The sequence below is a fragment of the Vulpes vulpes genome, chromosome 2 (genome assembly GCF_048418805.1).
Source record: "Vulpes vulpes isolate BD-2025 chromosome 2, VulVul3, whole genome shotgun sequence".
Lineage (NCBI taxonomy): Eukaryota > Metazoa > Chordata > Mammalia > Carnivora > Canidae > Vulpes > Vulpes vulpes.
In genome coordinates this window covers 119958316-119963692 of record NC_132781.1, presented here as the reverse complement: position 1 = coordinate 119963692, position 5377 = coordinate 119958316, and the positions used below count along the sequence as shown (strand labels likewise).

The following is a 5377-nucleotide window of genomic DNA, read 5'->3' as shown; positions in this document are numbered from 1 at the left end:
TTTCTGAAAATAGAGGCCTTAAGGTCAACTGTATTAAATCCCAGGTAGGGATCCCTGGGTGGCGCAGCGGTTTGGTGCCTGCCTTTGGCCCAGGGTGCGATCCTGGAGACCCAGGATCGAATCCCACATCAGGCTCCCAGTGCATGGAGCCTGCTTCTTCCTCCGCCTGTGTCTCTGCCTCTCTCTCTCTCTCTCTGTGACTATCATAAAAAAAAAAAATCTAAAAAAAAATCCCAGGTAACATATTTAGTGCACACTCTCCAGAATTCCGGCTTCAAATATTGTTGTGACAAATAGAATAAGCTGCAGAAGTTGATTGGTATACTTATAATGGCATTCTCAGCAGAAATAATTTTACTGGGCAACTGGATGGCTCAATCAGTTAAGCATCTTCCTTCAGTTCAGGTCATGATCTCAGAGTCCTGAGATTGAAACCCACATCCTGGGGCTTCCTGCTCAGTGGGGAGTCTGCCCCTCTCTCTCTCCCTCTGCCCCTCCCTCCACTCATGCTCACTCTCTCTCTCAAATAAATAAAATCTTAAAAAAAGAAATAATTTTACTAGCAAGCTCTTTTTTGTGCAGCTTACTAGTTAAACCTTTCAATAACATTGTAAGCATATAATTCCCTCTATGAATATCCTCCCAATTAAAAACAAAATAAGAGATAAAACTATATAATGCATAAAAGCATTTGCATCAATTTCCCAGGGCTACTATAATGAATTACCACAAATTTGATTGATTTAAAACACAGAAATTTATTCTCTCACATTTCTAGAGGCCGGATTGTGATAATAAGGCATTAGCAATGTTTCACTTCCTCCAAAGGCTCTCAAGGAGAACCCATACTTACCTCTTCCAGCTTCTGGTGACTATCAGCATTCCTTTTGGCTGTATCACTCCAGTCTCTCCCTCCACCTTTATATGGCTCTCTCCTCTTTTCTCTATTTTCTTCTGTCTTATAAGGACACTTGCTATTGGATTTAGAATCCACCTGTGTAACCTATGATATGCTAATGTGATTAATTTAGTTACATCAGCAAATAGTCTTTTTTCACAATAAGATAACATTCAGAGGATACAGGTATTGGAACATGTACATATCTTTTGGGGGGCCATTGTTCAACCTACTACAATATTCAATAAAATTAAATACATAATTCTGATTAAAAATAATTATTGGGAAAATTTCTTTTCTTTGAAAAATTATATACTAAAACTACAGCATAAATTACACTTGATATAGAAATTCTACATGCATTAAGATTAAAATAACTAAGATTGTATGAGCTCACCCACAATGGTGAAAGCAATCTGTTTTCTCAGTCTATCTATTCAAATGTTAACCTCATTCAGAAATGTCCTCACAAACATAACTAGAATAATGCTTAACCAAATATGTGGGCACTTAATGGCTCTGCCAAATTAACAAACAAAATTAAATATCACAGTATATCTTTGTTCTTAGGAGATAGATACATAAGGTATTGCAGTATGAAGTGTTATGATGTCATTAGCTGACTGTAAAATGGCTTAACACTTGTAAAATTCATGTAACATTATAAAAATCATTTAACATTTTATCTTTATCTCTCTATATACATATATATCATATATATGTACGTGTGTGTGCAAATACATATAACCAAATACATAGATATCTCTATATAGAGAGAGAGATAATAAGGTAAGTGTTAACAATTAGTAAATACAAGTGAAGGATATATGAATGTTCATTGTCTGATTCTTGCAAGTTTTCTATAGATTTGAAGTTTTCAAAGTTGAAAAAATACCAAGAATCCTACTATTTTATTTTCCTAGGTGCTACTACCATGTCCAAGGTAGTCATAACCTCTCATTGTGATGACTGAAATCACCTCTTATTGTATCTTTCTGCTTTTACCCTTTCCTCCCTGCATTGTATTTTCAACATGGCAGCCAGACTGACTTTAGCTAAATCACTCTCGTCCTAAAAAGAGAAGTCCTAGATTCCCATTTCACTCAGAAAACAAGGCAAAGCCTTACTGTAAAATAGCCCAAATTGTCTTGTTCTCCCCCTTACCATCCTTACCTCATTTCCTACTGCTCTACTGATCATCTTTTCTCTGCTCCAACCACATCAAACTTTGTGCTGTTCCTTGGACATATCAAGAACATATATTCCTTATGGCTTTTGCTCTAGATTCCCCCTCTGCCTGGAATGTTTTCCAGCAAAAAAACATTTGGCCGACTCCTTCAGTGTCTACATAGTGATCAATCACATGGATTCTACCCAGCTTTGGAAGTGCCAGGCCTGATAACAGACTTCTGTCATTCTTCCTCACATCCTTAAATATCTGATTTTTCTTCTTCAAATGCCAGGGTGAATTGTCAGACCTTATTTCACGAAATTTTTTTAAAGATTTTATTTATTTATTTATTTATTTACTTACTTATTTATTTACTTATTTATTTATTGGAGAGGAAGAGAGTGAGCATGTGCAGGAAAGAAGGATAGAGAGAGAGAGAGAGAGAGAGAGAGAGAGAGACAAGCAGACTCCACACTGAGCACAGAGATAGATGTGGGGTCTGATCCCATGACCCTGAGCCAAAACCAAGAGTTGGATGCTCAACTGACTAAGCCACTCAGGTGCCCTATTTCATGAAATCTTGAAGGTTACATCTATCACCTGAAATAATTACCATATTGACAGAAGAAGATAAAGTACTGAATCATGTTATATACTTACAATAAGTTATTGTAGATCTACAGACTTTTTATAAAGATGACTTGAAAAAACTTTTGGCTATAAAGAGAAGAGGAATGAAAGAGGTTTTTGCATCTCAAGTTCCTCATTTTAGACTTCTGTTAAAGATAGTCTTTGCTTGTGCTACTTCTTTTCCATCATATCTTCAAATTAATGGAAGATTTTAATTCCATTTGATTGTGTTGCAGCAATTGCAATAGCCACTCTGTGGTAAGAAAATTTTCCTGGGAGAATTGGAGAAAACATTTGCTTTGTTGTTTGGGTTTTTGCTTTAAGAAAAAAAACTCATATACCATTGACTTGGGTTTCAACTCTAGCATTTCCATTTAATCCTTTCTTAGATTTTTATGTCTCTGCTTTCATTACCGATCTATCCTTGTGTGTTTTCCACTTCTTTCTTTAGAGCCCTTAGTACATTAATGCTAATTATTTTAAATTCTAGGTATTGTAATTCCAATGTCTCTGTTATATCTGAATTCTTTTGGGAGGTACTGGCAGCTCCATGAGAGGCTTTATTTGGGAAAAGACACTTGAATTGGCTTTCTGCTGGGGTCATGGACAAGAGGGGGTACTCATGGCAGTAGACTCCCCCTAAAGGTAGGCTGAGGACTGGGACTGAGCCTTAGGGGGGTCTCTTGTAGCAAGGCTCCCCTGCACAGCTCTTTCCCCCAAAGGCTCTATGGGGGCCACAAGAGTAAGGAGGCTGGGAGGGCCCATGGTGGATGGTCACTTAGGCAGGACTTCAGATGACTCAGACACCAGCTTCCCATCCACAAGTCTCGATCTTCTTCATGACCACAGCTTTGGAGGAACTGCCGCGGCTGGAGGAACGCCAGGGCCAAAGCTGGACTGGAAGGAGCTCTGGCCATAGTTGAGGCCAGGGCTGGTGAGGCCTCCATAGGCCAAGTTCAGGCCACCTGAGTAGCCGCTGGTGGTCTTCATATGGATACTCATGTTCTGCATCCCAAACTCCAGCCAGCTCTCCTCCACCTCCAGCAGCTTGCGGTACGTGGCGATCTCAATATCCAGGGCCAGCTTGTTGTTCATGAGTTCCTGGTACTCGCACAGCTACTGGGCCATGTCCTGCTTAGCTCGCTGCAGGGCGGCCTCCAGTTCGGCCACCTTAGCATTGGCGTCCTTAATGGCCCACTCCCCGCGCTGCTTGGTATCAGCTATGGCAGCCTCCAGGGCAGCCCTCTGGTTTTTGAGGGCCTCTATCTCGGCCTGGAGGCAGCTGATGCTCGGGTTCATCTCGGAAATCTCTGTCTTCATGTGAGAGGTCATCCCCATGCTTCCCAGCCAATGTCTGCAGCTCCTCATGCTTGATCTGGTACATGGTCTTGGCCTCAGCCAGGCTGCAGTTGGTGATGTCCTCGTACTGGGCCTTGACCTCGGCAATGATCGGCAATGGACCGTCCAGGTCCAGGGAGGGGCTGTTGTCCATGGACAGCACCACGGACATGTCCGAGATCTGAAACTGCAGCTCACTCATCTCCCTTAAATACAGCTGCCTTAATAAGTTGATCTTGTCAGTCAGCCCTTCCAGGTGGGACTCCAGTTCTATCTTGTTCATGTAAGCTTCATCCACATCCTTCTTGATGAGGACAAATTCATTCTCCATGTCTGCACGCTCTCTGATCTCATCCTCATATTTATTCTTTAAGTCCTCCATGAGCCCCTGCATGTTGCCAAGCTCCACTTCCAGCTTCAGCTTCTCCTGCCCCCAGAGGTCCAGCTGCCTCCAGGGGTTGTTGATGTAGCTCTCAAACATGTTATCTATGTTGCTGAGTGGTTTTCTGCTGCTGCAGGAGGCCCCACTTGGTCTCTAGCATTTTATTCTGCTGCTCCAGGTGCCTGACCTTGTTGATGAAGGAGGCAAACTTGTTGAGGCTCTTGATATGCAACTTCTCCTGGGCGTGCACTGCCTGGATGTTGGGGTCCACTTCCAGCTTAAGGGGGCTCAGCAGGCTCTGGTTCAGAGACAGCTGTAATGCCCCCCATGCCCCCGGGGCCCACTGTAGCCCCCGACCACACTCATGCTGCTGTTCAAGCCACCCCAGAAGCTGCTGCTGCTGCTGCCCACCCGGGAGAAGGCAGAGGAGCTGATGTGGGAGCCGGACCCACTTGTGTAAGAGAGGCTGCTGAAGGCCCAGGGACCACAGGTGGACATCTTGAAGAACTTCAAGGTCACCCTGGTAGACATGATGGAAGCTGCAGCAGAGGCTGGAGTGGAGGCAAGGAGGCTGAACCTGACAGAGGTTCCAGAAGGAGCATGAGGAGCTGCTTCTAGGTGGGTGTCATATCTGAATTTGATTCTGTTTGCACTGTCTCTTCAGCCTGTGTCTTTATTTCTTTTAATGTTCCCTGTAAATTTTTCTGAACGCTGGACATGTTGTACCAGGTAACAGGAAATTAAGTAAATAGGCTTTTTGTGTGAAATTTTTATTATCTTGCTAAGGACTATGTTGTTTTTACTGTTTGATTTACCTAGAAGCTGTTTTTACTCCTAGCTGTAGGTGTCAGAAGTTAAAATTTCTTCTAATTGCTTGCTTTTGTCTCTCCTGTTGTCTTTGGATTTCCCTTTATACTCCTTTTTTTAAAAAAAGATTTTACTTATTCATGAGAGACAC

At 42.3% G+C, this 5377-nt stretch overlaps 1 pseudogene; it reads right to left on the bottom strand.

Moving 5' to 3' along the window:
• Nucleotides 1-3473: 3473 nt before the first annotated feature.
• Nucleotides 3474-5023, bottom strand: LOC112907584 (keratin, type II cytoskeletal 8 pseudogene; annotated as a pseudogene).
• Between the last annotated feature and the right edge of the window lie 354 nt (nucleotides 5024-5377).